The following is a 13,336-nucleotide window of genomic DNA, read 5'->3' on the forward strand; positions in this document are numbered from 1 at the left end:
CTCCTGGATGAAGCCAGCCTCAAGGAGTTTGTCGACCTCTTTGGCTGCTGCTCGTTGTCGTTCAGGGGCGGCGCCTCGCTTCTTTTGTCGCACGGGCTTGCAGGTTGGCTTTACTTGGAGCCGGTGGACCATGATCTCTGGATCTATCCCCGGCATATCCGCGGGTGACCACGCGAAGACGTCCATGTTGTCTCGCAAGAAGTTGACGAGGCGATCCCTTTCGCACTCATTGAGGCCAGAGCCGACCTGCACGGTTAGCTCGGAAAAATTTTCACATAAAGAAATTTGGATTAGTAGCTCACCGAGCTCCACCCGCTCCTTCTGAGGGCTGACTCGTGTCTCCCAGGTTTTAGCTGAAGGCCGGTCGGTTGCTGGGGTAGGCACCTCGGCTGGTCGCTTCGTCTCATGAGTCGCCATGTAGCATCGTCTGGCTACCATCTGGTCCCCACGAGCTTCGCCAACTCCGTGGCTGGTGGGAAATCGCACGAGCAGGTGGTGAGTTGAGACCACTGCTCGGAGGGCATTGAGACCTGGTCTTCCAAGGATGGCATTGTAGGCCGAAGGCAGGCGTATCACAAGGAGGCTCATCCTTACGGTACTTTCACGGGGGGCGAGCCCGACCGTGACCAGGAGGTCGACCTTGCCTTCTACTGGGACTGAATCCCCAGTAAATCCGACCAGCGGAGCATTCATCCTCCGCAGTTGTTCTTTTGTCATCCCCATTTTACAGTAGGCATCAAAATACAAAACATTCGCCGAGCTTCCATTATCGATCAAGACACGTTTTACATCAAATCTATTTATAATCATGGAGATGACAACGGCATCGTCATGGGGGGTTTCGACTCCCTTCAGATCATCATCCGAGAAGGAGATAGCTTCAGAGGCGCGTAGGCACTTCGAGGAGGTCCCTTCCCCCGAAGCTTCTCCAACAGAGGCCCCGCCTTGGATGGTGTTGATGATGCCGGCGATGGGCTTGTTGGCATTTGAACTTTCAGGATGTGCAGCTTCCTCGGCTTTCTTCTTTTCTTCACGCCGGCCTCGCACAAATCGATCGAGCATCCCTCGGCGAATGAGTGCCTCGATCTCGTTCCGGAGCTGATAGCAGTCCTCAGTATCTGGCCGTGATCCCGATGGAAACGACAATACTTCCGGGAATCATGCCGAGCTCCGGGATCTCGTCTCGGAGGTGGGAGCCGGATACAATCCTGCCCCTCAATCTCCATGAGGATTTTGGCCCGAGGAGCAGTAAGGGGAGTGTAGCTTTCATACCTCCCTTCAGGCGCACGAGCCCGTGGTGGGAACCTCGGGCGGAGTGGTGACCTCTGCCGAGGCGGTCCCCGTAGTCGGGGTGGACTCTTCAGGCGGGGCGGATTTTTAGTTCGGCGCGGAGACGGGCTTCTGGGCTGGCCACGCTCCTCGCGGCGTCTCTTTTGTTTCTTGGGGTTCTGCTCGACCCCGCTCCGCCTAACGGCCAGGGCTTCCTCAGCCTTGGCGTACTTCCGCGCTCGAACAAGCATTTCGGTGAGGTCCGCAGGGAAGTTCTTCTCGATAGAGAAGAGGAACCTGTAAGACCGGGCTCCAGTCTTTAGTGCTGACATGGCGATTGACTGGTCGAGCTCCCGGACTTTCCATGTTGCGGCGGTAAACCGATCCAAATACTCCCTGAGGGATTCTCCCTCCTTTTGTTTGATATCAAGGAGGGAGTCTGATGTCCGCCGCTGGGGCTGGCTAGCGGCAAAATTGCCGGCGAACTGCCTGCCGAGCTGCTCAAAGGAGGAGACAGTACTCGGCTTTAGCCCGGTAAACCAAAGCCGGGCCGGTCCTCGGAGTGTCGCTGGGAAAGCTTTGCACATCATGGCCTCCGAGGCTCCTTGTAGGGCCATTAAGACCCGATAACTTTCTAGGTGGTCTAGGGGGTCGGCCCTGCCGTTGTAAGGCTCCACCTGGGGCATCTTGAACCGCGACGGGACCGGCTCATCTTCGATCTCCGGGGAGAAGGGGGACTTCGTAGTGAACTCGAAGTCACTGTTACGTCCCGATTTCCTTCCGTGGAGTGCCTGGATCTGGCGCTCCAGCTCCTCGACTTTCTTGTCGAGTTCGTCATTCTGAGGGATCGCTGCAGCGGTCCGTTCTGGTGCGAGTTGCCCTGGAACTGACTCGGCCTCTGAGGGTTGTGGCAAGTCACCAGGGCCTCTAACTGGGTGTTCTCTCCAGAAGGAGGCCCGGACTTGAGAGTCCTGACCTCGAAGGGGAAGTCCACTTGTAGGAGGCTCCGGTTGAACCGGGGCCGGAGGGAGCGGTACCGTCGGGACGCCCCTGGGTTGCAAGCTTTGGACGGCAGTAGCCAAGGCCTGCACCTGTTGCACTAGGGCATCAAACTGCTCCGGCCGAACTTGAGGAGTTGACTCGGCCGGAGGTGGCGAGTTCTGGACAGAGTGTCCAGGACTAGGTGGAGGACGTCGAGAGGCATTGGAGGCCCCTTTACTTCTTAGTTTCATGGCAGCAACTCGGTCCCTTCCTCTAGCGCCAACTGTTGCTGAAAATTGGACCCGGGGGCTGCCGCGAACCGAGAGGGGAGGAGCTCCGCTGCCGGGGTGGCGGTACGTCGACGGGCGGCGTCCTCCTGGAGAGTCCTGCAAGAAAGCCGGTGGCCGGGCTTTCCGGCGCCGGCCCTCCGAAGCTTAAGTCAGAGGGGGCTAATATAGGGGGGTCAAGGAGGAGAATGTTTTTGTGTTTTTTTCCGTCCCTCCGTCCCTCCCCCAGGTTCCCTTTTTATAGAGGGATATTATGTTACCTGGGAGGTGACAGAAATTTGTCTTCTTTTGTAATAATTGGGCACGATCATGCTCATTAATGGCGTTGTGGAGAATAAGGCCAGATCAGACTGGAGTCAGGGAGCTGTCATGGTTGATCGGACCCGTTGGGGGTGGTTGAACCGTCGGCCGTGGCGGGCCTGGGGTTCGTAGATGGTAAGTGCATTAATTGCTGAGTGAACCGGTGGTCAGGGTGAACCACACGCTTTGACGGTTCAGTGATCCGGAGAATCGTCTTGAGCTGTGTTCATTTAATGACTGAGTGCATCGGAGGCCTGAGGGGGTCTTATGCATTAATGATAGGTCGTGCCGAGTTCCTGTGGAGATCTCGTGCCTTGATGACTTAGGGATGGTGGCAGATTGTAGTGGAGTCATGTACTTTAGTCGTCAGATCTTTTGGAGGATTAGGCGGGATTGGGTATTCGGCTAAGGCATGGGCCTGGCACAGGTGCCGAGCCGAGCAGGTCGCCTAGCGGAGTGTCCTGTGGCGGGGTTGCTTCTGGTCGGCGCTTTCTAGTCGAGCGCCTCTCTGGTCGGCCCTCTCTAGTCGAGCGCCTCTCTGGTCGGCGCTCTCTAGTCGAGCGCCTCTAAAATGACTTGATTTGGGTTTTCCCCCAATATAGACTATTATTAATCAGTGATATAGTACAATTTCTGCTGTATGGTCATGACGCAATATGCTTTCGTCTATCTAAGGGCTAGTACTCTCAACACATGGTGAGCAGAATCGATGAGTCATGATGGTTTTTCGAATTATTGAATATTTTCTTCTCTCTACCTCATGCACTCAATCACATGAGGTGTGCGGAATGAACGCTTGAATCCACAGATTGCATTATGGTATAGATATATGACCACTTTAATAGTTAGCAATTCGTATATCCCTTGGAAATTATGTATCAAGAGTGTATGTTAGGTACAACCAGCTAAAGCAGAGTTTACAAATAAACTGAACTTCACAAATATGTTTTCAGCAAGATGACATTTTATAAGTATATTTGATACTCACTTTTATATAGTTGTCGGGATGATACTGACTATGTGAGTTAAATAGCCATCAAAGTAGAGACCATAATTGTTTCACTGTCTAGCTATATAATGGCATTTACTTTTTGCACTGAATACCTTTTAAGTTATAAATTATAGCATAATTATTTGAAATATAACTATTATGTATGGTTGTTGCCCAATTCAACCAGCATTTTCTTTTCTTTTTTTTTGTTTTTACCCTATCCCTCAACTGCTGGCTCCAAATAAAATCGAATAGAATTGAACCCTAGCCCCTTTGTCTAAATGGCAAGAGGCGATACCACCCAAACAAATGTTTGGCGGTGTTAATAAACCAACATTACTCCATTTACGTTGACTATATTTCTTTTGTTATCTTCTTGTAATGCAATTCAAGATTATTCGTTTTGTTTTTTAAAACAAAGAAAGACCAAGCCCATGACAAGTTCATTGAGATCGTGAAAACAAGTATTAATTGCATGCGTTGGTACTTAAATTGTTAATTGTTTTAATTTAAAGTAACTAACTATTTACATATATTTTTAATTATAGCAAAGCAAGTAGAAGCTTATTTGATCAATCTTCAATTGCAAGCACAAATAAATTAACAACATCAAGCACGATGCTAGGAAGTGGCTGGTTTCCAATTAATACAAGTGGAGAAGGGCCATTTTTAATTTTGGTTGAGAAACTGAGATAGGAATGAAACTTGTGCATCCGTAAGATTCTTCTTGATGCAAAACAACCAACATTTGACAATTGCAGGAAGCTTCTATCAATCCAAGTGCGGACAGATTCTTGCAAAAGAATATGTTATGATGACCCTGAAATAGAAAACCAAAAGCTCTTGATTTTTATCCAAACCTACTGTACATTCTTATTTTTTGACACCATAATGCCCTCCAACTGTTTTCTGCAGTAGAACCTCATATGCAGCTACCTTCACATTTAAACCTTTTCAAGACAAGCAAACCTTGGAAGTCTCTCGTATTATTTTTTTTTAAAACAAAAAACTCTAGAAGTTCATCCCATCCCTATAACAAGGCAATTAAATGGTTTTCGTAAACTTAAGTGTCTCCAATAGACCTGATGAATTTTGACGTGATTCGAGATCAAAACCAGGCCAACCAAATCCACCACATTGAGGCCTAGTAAATGCACCACACATCAAGAACTGAGAATGACTCATAATTCAGACCAGAATAAAGCAATTATCATGGAAGCATCTTGCAGCTATCATGTTGAGATGCCGCCTGGAAGATGATAGGCTCAACAAGAGCAATAAATGAGACACAAATGACAATATTTAACTTATACGAGTTAAAAGCAAGCCATTCACCGACTGCACATAAACACAAACATATTAATTTGATGCTAGCTATCTGAAGTTGGCTTCGTTAATCCTTCTTTGCCCATATGATCGAATTCCCAACAGTATCAGATTTCTCTTTTTCTTTGTTTTTGTTTTCTTCCAAGGCAGACAACTATTGTCCCTGAAATTCCAATAACCAATTAATGTTGGAATGTAATAATTTGAGTGCCTAAAGTAGAAAACACAAGAATAGATGAAATCAAATTGCAATAACTACTTCATACAAGTATTCGAGAATAATGCAAACAAAAGGATACAACCAATAACCTCTGAAAGAAACAGACGGATCTTGTGTTGAATAATATTAGAACTGGGACCGTATCATATACTATATTATTTATTAGTGGCCTTTGTTTGTGGGGCTGGGAGGAGAGGCTCTTTTTATAGGCTTCAAGCTCCTTGTAATGGATGGAAAATTGAAGTTGGGGTGTAAGCTTGATTGACTATGCATCTTATCAAACTAATTTTGACTCTGAATCATAAAATCAAGCTAGATTTATTTATTAAGTCTTTGTGTTCCAATGTAAGCTTAATTGGAATTCGAGTTTGTCACGCCCCCGGCCCGAGATCGCGAGCCGGAGGTCCGCGCCAACCGCCGCACACCCGTAAGAAACTCTCCCTACGAGCATGCAAGGCATTTAAACCAAACATCTCAAATATATAACTAAAATAATTCAGCTGAAATAAATGCAATCTTATTCCATTGACTGACATAAATTATAAAGTTTCACAGTTCTCAATGCGCAGCGGAACAATAAAGATAGAACATTAATTTAAACAAAACCTAATCTAAGATAACTTGTGTCATAATTTTTTTATTCGCTCTTCCATATTGTAAAACCCCGGATCGAGCTAATTCTTCGGATCTGTAAAAACAGTAAGAAATCGTATAATGAGCTAGACAGCCCAGTAAGTAACAAACACCTTAACTAGTCAATTCATATAATAACATAAAATATGAATACAAATTACAATGAGTCAGCATAATAACATAATCAATTCATTTTCAAATACAAATTCATTAAAATCCGTATCTTTCAAATATCCATATACATAATCGTAAATCTAATTCGAAACAAATCACATTCATCTCAACAGCCTTTAACTACGACCACACTTATATCCTGTGGCTGGGCCAGAAACAGAACCGCACTTATACCCTGCAGAGTGGGCCAGAATACCGCACTTATACCCTGCGAAGTGGGCCAGAATACCACACTTATACCCTGTGGTGGGGCCAGAAATTACCAATGCATAACCCCCAATTGGCAGGATCCAGAACATAGTCAGGCTGAGAGTTCCAAATCTAATGCACATCAAAATTCTTTTTGTAACAAAATAGATATATCATAATCCGATCTAAATATGCATATACGATGCAAGAACAGTAAATATAACAATAGTCCGAAAAATATTATTCCAATTCACATATCCATTTTTCATTCAAATCATCATTTTGTAAATTCATAAATCACATATAAATTCATTAACAATTTATTTAATGCAAAAATAATATTATATAAATGAATAGTCTAAAAAAAAGGCAGTTCATTACTTACTTTGAATGCGATCCACAGTAAATCCAATTAATCTCACAAATTTCTCGCAGAACCTAATATCCAAAAATCATATTTTCTTTTAAAATTCATCACAATATATATTTATAAAACTTAAATTTTAACATTCTCCCAGGGCCGACCCTGCAGAAGTGTCTAGCGCCCCGGGTTCGGGTTCGGGTTCGGTTTCGGGTTCATACCCGTAAACCACCCTCTCCCTTTATTTATTTATTTATTTATTTTCTTTTCTTTTTCTTGCTTTTCTTTTCTTTTATTTTCTTTTTCTTTTCTTTTTCTTTTCTTTTCTTTCCTTCCCTTCCCTTTTCTTTTTCTTTTCTCCTTCTCCCGAAGCTTCCTCTGACTTCTTTTCCTCCTTTCCCCCTTTCTTTCTTCTTTCTTTTTCTTTCTCCTCCTCCTCTTCTCCCGACTTCTTCTCCTTCCCCCCCCCTTTCTCTCTTCTTCTTTCTTCTCCCACGAAGGGAGGTCGGCAAGCTCGGGAGACGTCCACTGGCTCTCTCCTTCTTCCCACGGAGGAGAAAGAGAGCTTAAGAGAGGAAGAGCCCGCGGCAGGGACCCGCAGCATCGGCGGTGCTCGCGGCCGCACACGGGTAAGTCTCCTCTTCCCTCTCTTCTTCTTTCTTTCTTTCTTCTTTTTTTTTTTTCAAATGGTTTAACAGAGAAATGAAATTAGGAACCTTACCTCTGCCTCGGCGAAGATCCGGCGGCTTCCTCCCTCTTCGGCTGCTCTTTCCTCTCCGGCGGCAATGGAACCACCCGGATCAAAGAAGACCGGCTTCAATGGCTCCCTCCCTCTCTCTCTCTCTCTCTCTCTCTCTCTCTCTCGGGCGGCTGCACGAGGAAGAAGAGGGGACTCGGGTGGCCTCAAAGAAAAGGAGAAGAAGCCCTAAAAACAGGGCTTCCTCCTTCTTTGGGATGGATCCTTCCATCCCGGTGCCTCAAAGATTCTAGGAATCTTTGACTGGGCTTACACGTTAAGCTATCTATTCCCTCATGAGCTCCAATAATGAAATTGATCCCCCCACTTCAAAGGAAGAACTGTCAAGCGCACTGGATCTATTGTGGATGTTCCTGCGATGGAATCCCCCAAGAAGGGTTAGAATGGCAGTTCCGGCTCCTTGGGAAGTACCAAATAAGAGAAGAAGCCCTAAAAACAGGGCTTCCTCCTTCTTTGGGATGGATCCTTCCATCCCGGTGCCTCACGTGCCACGCACGTGAGGCCAAAACCTGGGACTGGGCCGGTCAAATGGACCGGGCCCAGTTCCGAGGTCTCACATCCTTCCTCCCTTAAAAGAAATTTCGTCCACGAAATTTTCGTACATGTAGTTCAAGAGTAGATTATACTTCTTCCAAACTAAGTCATAACACTCTTCAAATCAAAGTCGTCTTGTCTGACCAATTTCAAATAATTCCATTCACCACATTTTCTCTGCACATTCTGATTTAAACCTCAACATACCCGTGTCAAGTCTAGATTTTTTTCCCTTTTTTTTTTCTTTTTCTTTTTCTAGAATTACTTGCTTGTTGGTACATTCATTATTATGTCTTATTCCGTGCGAACACTTTCAAAAGTTAAAAGTTTATATTCTTCTTTTGACAATCAATCAAAAAAATGTTATGTAACTATTGAATTTTTTCTAGTAGCATAATGAGTTGTCCAACAAAGAGCAGTGGGCATGGCAAAACAATAAATAGAAATAAATATTGGGACTAGACTAATACCTGTCGTCAACACATCAGAAGCCTGTGCATCTTGTTGTGTAAGTGCAAATACTCTTCCTTGAGTCTTTGGCCCTTGGCTTCCTTCCATTGCCTGAGTAGATCTATTCTCGTTTCTTTGTGGGCAGTCTGCAATTTTATGACCTATCTTACCACATCTAAAACAGGCACTGGTGTTCCAATGGCAATCCTTGTCAGCATGAGCCTTACCACATCTAGAACAGTTATTGATATTCACCTGCTTAGTGTTGTCACTCGATGATTTCTTGTTTGAACTTTCGGCGTTTTCATTGCTCTGCCCCTGAAATTCATTCGATCTGTTCCTCTTCTTTTGATTTCTTTTCCTTTCCAACCGTTCATCATTAACTTTCCTTTCAATTATTAAAGCCTTATTTACCACAGCTGCATAGGTAGTCAATTCATAAGGTACCACTTGTTTTCTAATTTCAATCTTTAGTCCCATCTCAAATTTATGCACTCGATCTAGCTCATCCTCGACTAACTTTAGAACAAATTTGGCTAGCTCGGTAAATTTGGCTTCATATTCTGCAACAGTCATATTTCTTTGCTTTAGATGAATAAACTCCTCCTCTTTCTGCGTCCTTACACTCCGAGGAAAATACTTATCATAAAATGCTCCTCGAAATCTTTCCCAAGTGAGTGGCTCCCTATCTTGCTCATATTTATGTTCCAACATCCGCCACCAGTTGAATGCCTCACCTTGCATCATGTATGATGCAAACAAAATCTTTTCATCATCCTGGCATCTCAAGACAGCAAATGCTTTTTCCATCTCTATAAGCCAATTATCTGCTTCCAACGGTTCTGTAGTCCCCTTGAAAGCTGGAGGAGCCAGCCTCTTAAATTCAGCTATACTACTATGCTGTTCACACTGTTCCCCTCGTCCTTGCTGTGGTTGTGTCTGGGGCAACTACGCTTGTTGTTGGAGCAACTGCTGTTGCACCTGCTGTTGCATCTGCATAAGGCCCACTATGGTCTGCATAACCTGGCCTAGGCCCGGTTCTTGTTGTCATGTCTGAGTATCACTAGCAGGATTGACGACTCTCTCCTGCTGAGGGGTGTTACCAACTTGTTGGGGTATGCTGTCATTTTGCGGGTTGGGTGCCTTATTAGTAGCTCTTTGAGCAGTCTTTCTCATCCGACGTGGAGGCATCCTGACCTATGTCTATCAGATAGCAGCATGCCAATAATAAGCTTGCCAGTTCATTACAAGTACATAGAATGGTTGCTACAATCATCATAAATTAACGTCCCAATGTCCCTAGAGTCTACCCACCTACACTCATGTCATGTCATATTTTCTTATCTCATAATTTATCCAATTATGCTCTGATACCATAAAAGTTGTCATGCCCCTGGCCCGAGATCGCGAGCCGGGGATCCGCGCCAACCGCCGCACACCCGTAAGAAACTCTCCCTACGAGCATGCAAGGCATTTAAACCAAACATCTCAAATATATAACTAAAATAATTCAGCTGAAATAAATGCAATCTTATTCCATTGACTGACATAAATTATAAAGTTTCACAGTTCTCAATGCGCAGCGGAACAATAAAGATAGAACATTAATTTAAACAAAACCTAATCTAAGATAACTTGTGTCATAATTTTTTTATTCGCTCTTCCATATTGTAAAACCTCGGATCGAGCTAATTCTTCGGATCTGTAAAAACAGTAAGAAATCGTATAATGAGCTAGACAGCCCAGTAAGTAACAAACACCTTAACTAGTCAATTCATATAATAACATAAAATATGAATACAAATTACAATGAGTCAGCATAATAACATAATCAATTCATTTTCAAATACAAATTCATTAAAATCCGTATCTTTCAAATATCCATATACATAATCGTAAATCCGATACGAAACAAATCACATTCATCTCAACAGCCTTTAACTACGACCACACTTATACCCTGTGGCTGGGCCAGAAACAGAACCGCACTTATACCCTGCGGAGTGGGCCAGAATACCGCACTTATACCCTGCGGAGTGGGCCAGAATACCACACTTATACCCTGTGGTGGGGCCAGAAATTACCAATGCATAACTGTTAGAACCCGCCCATGCCGCTGATATTTCAAAACAAAATCAAATGGCAGCGGAAGGGGCATGTGCGGGATTGACGTTCATCGCATGAACATCGTTTGATAACCATTCGTAGTTAGGTAAGGATTAAAAACTTTTAATAACTTTAGGAAGATCAGATCTTCACCTTGTGCGGGTAGATGGTCACTGCAAACTGAAGTTCGTGGTTTAGGATGAAGGTTCGCTTGAAGCCGTTCAAGTGCCCGGCCTCTACGGGTATCCACACGAAGTAGAGGACCGATCAAAGCTTCCTTGTCTCCCCGGGGTGCTAGCTCCCTTGCAGAGACAACTTTGGATGGCTGATTTCCTCTCTATCAATCAACCCTTGATTGTGCTTGAGAGGAGGAAGGAGAAGAAGGGATCTTGAAGAAGAACCAAAGCCTTCACTGCAGCCTTTCTTTTCCCTGCGTTGGATGAAGGAAGGGAAGGGGAGGAGGCCGCCAAGGCTTCTTCTTCCTTTCTTCTTGCTTTCGGCTGAAACAAGGAGAGGAGGAGGGGAGGGCGTACGGCAGCAAGAGGAGGAGCTTCTCATCAATTAGGTCAGCCCCCAAGCCTCCTCTTTTTATAACATCTAGGGCTCCTACAAGTTAGGAGCCCTTGATGTATTACCAAGAGGGGCGCCGGCCCCTCTTGTTGCCGCACCAAGGGATCAAAGGAGGAGGGGCGTGAGCCCCTCCCTCTCATGTTGCCCTAATCCTCATCTAATGAGGATTGGGAGGCCCTAATGTGGTTTAGCCCTAATCCAATTAGGCTTAGCCCAAGGGTGAACCAATTTGGATCCAATCTAGGTAAGTCCTAATCCAATTAGAACTTAAATCAATTTTGACTCAATTGAACTCTTCAATCCTAATCCAATTAGGAGTCTTATTGATTCATTAGATTAATAATTAATTGTGACTTAAGAAACCCTAATCCAAATTAGGACATATTTAATTTTAGTCCTAATCCAATTAGGACTCTATTTGAATCCGAAGTCCTAATCTGATTAGGACTCTAGGAATCCTACTCCAAGTAGGAATTCGATTTTAATTCAAAACTCCTAATCTCATTAGGATTGTAGGAATCCTATTCCAAGTAGGAATCCAGTCCTACTCCAACTAGGATTCCCAGTCCTAATCCAATTAGGACTCTAGGAATCCTATTCGAAGTAGGACTCTTGTTTCAAGTCCAATTAATTAATTTTCTTTGTTCCTTCTTCAACTGAATATCAATCGAATTGATTACTTGTGATTCCTAATCACGATTCAACCATCGGATCGGTCAATACTCTAGTGTGTGTGACCCCATAGGTTCTATTCTGACTGGTAGTGAGATATATTGTGATCTCTATCACAATATCATTGAAAACTCCTTTCAATGGATTGGAACGATTCCAACTCTACTCATTAGGGTTTATCGATCATCAAGATAATCCCTATGAGTCCCATCATCCACCAGTGACACCTAGCAGCATGTAGTGGCTACCCAGCAGAATAGAATGATGAACCTCTAGGTGCAGTTATTATGTGATACAGTCCTTCTATCGTGGATCCCTACAAGACGGAGGTCATGGACAACTCGTCAAACCCCATCGTCTATCATATGTCAAGATTTATTCGACGTAAGTTCGAGAGCGGAGAACTCTTTCTCGACTGTGCAATCTGCCCCGGCCGAGGTCTTACGAACTCAGTCTTATAAATCACATAGGATCTCTCCTTATCTATCAAGGTCGATAGATTCCTTATAGGTGCATACCCTACTCCTACAGTGAACCTACTGCAGCCAATCTACACTACATGGACCCATATGGCTAGAGACCATGTATGTGTGCAGTCAAACTACAATAACCTCACTGTGAGTGGCCGAAGCACCGCAGGTTAAAGGACCAGTCACACTACTGCAACATCAAGCAAGTCACTGACGAGTGGATGACATCCAAGTGATTTCTTGTATTGGTCACGCTCAGTACCCTTGTTCTTAACAAGCACCTGCACTATTACTTCAGTGTCGCCACACTGTGGACTCGAGTCTCGTCCATCCATAAGGAAAGTAATCTGTGCACTGATCTCATCGGATCGATCACCGTCCTCGTGATAATCCATCGATCAGGAGCGTTCAGAAATTAATCACGAATGATACATGGCTCAAATTTTCAACTCTTGAGTATATGCATCATCATCTTATTAATTCCTTGGACGATTCATAGACACAATAATAATATGAATGAAAAAGATGCCTTTCATATATTCAATAATAAAGTCAAATACAAATTATGTCCCAGAATTAATAATGTGTCAGCCAAAAATTGGCTTCTAGGGCATACATCTAACAATCTCCCACTTGCACTAAAGCCAATCAGTCATATATCTTAGTCCCATCTTCTCAAGGTGGACTTCAGTCTTTTGCTGACTTAGCTGTTTAGTGAACGGGTCTGCCACGTTGTCCGCGGAGTCTACTCTCTGCACTTCGACATACTTCTTCTCAACATAGTCGCGTATGAGATGAAAACGCCGCTCTATATGCTTGGACTTTTGATGAGACCTTGGCTCCTTAGCAAGAGCTATGGCGCCATTATTATCGCAGTAGAGTGTTATGGCATCTGATGACATTATATCCAATTCCACAATGAATTTCTTAAACCAGAAGCCTTCCTTAGCAGCTTCAGAGGCGGCGATGTATTCAGCTTCCATAGTAGAATCAGCAATGATCGGTTGTTTAGAACTCTTCCAATTCACCGTACCACCATTGCACAA

At 44.3% G+C, this 13,336-nt stretch overlaps 1 protein-coding gene across 2 annotated transcripts in view; it reads right to left on the reverse strand.

Moving 5' to 3' along the window:
* Positions 1-5,996: 5,996 nt before the first annotated feature.
* The window catches only part of LOC103698892 (uncharacterized), a 72,520-nt gene continuing 65,180 nt past the window's right edge, over positions 5,997-13,336 (reverse strand). The window contains exon 10 of one of the 2 annotated variants that reach the window (XM_089925739.1): positions 5,997-6,062. The gene's annotated coding sequence lies outside the window, so the exon portion shown is untranslated. Of the gene's footprint in view, positions 6,063-8,057; positions 10,175-13,336 lie in introns of those variants that run through there. The other variant, XM_089925741.1, reaches the window with a different exon arrangement.

This window comes from Phoenix dactylifera, chromosome 10, assembly GCF_051530095.1.
Source record: "Phoenix dactylifera cultivar Ajwa chromosome 10, Ajwa_hap1_PhDact_Kaust_v1.1, whole genome shotgun sequence".
Taxonomy (NCBI): domain Eukaryota; kingdom Viridiplantae; phylum Streptophyta; class Magnoliopsida; order Arecales; family Arecaceae; genus Phoenix; species Phoenix dactylifera.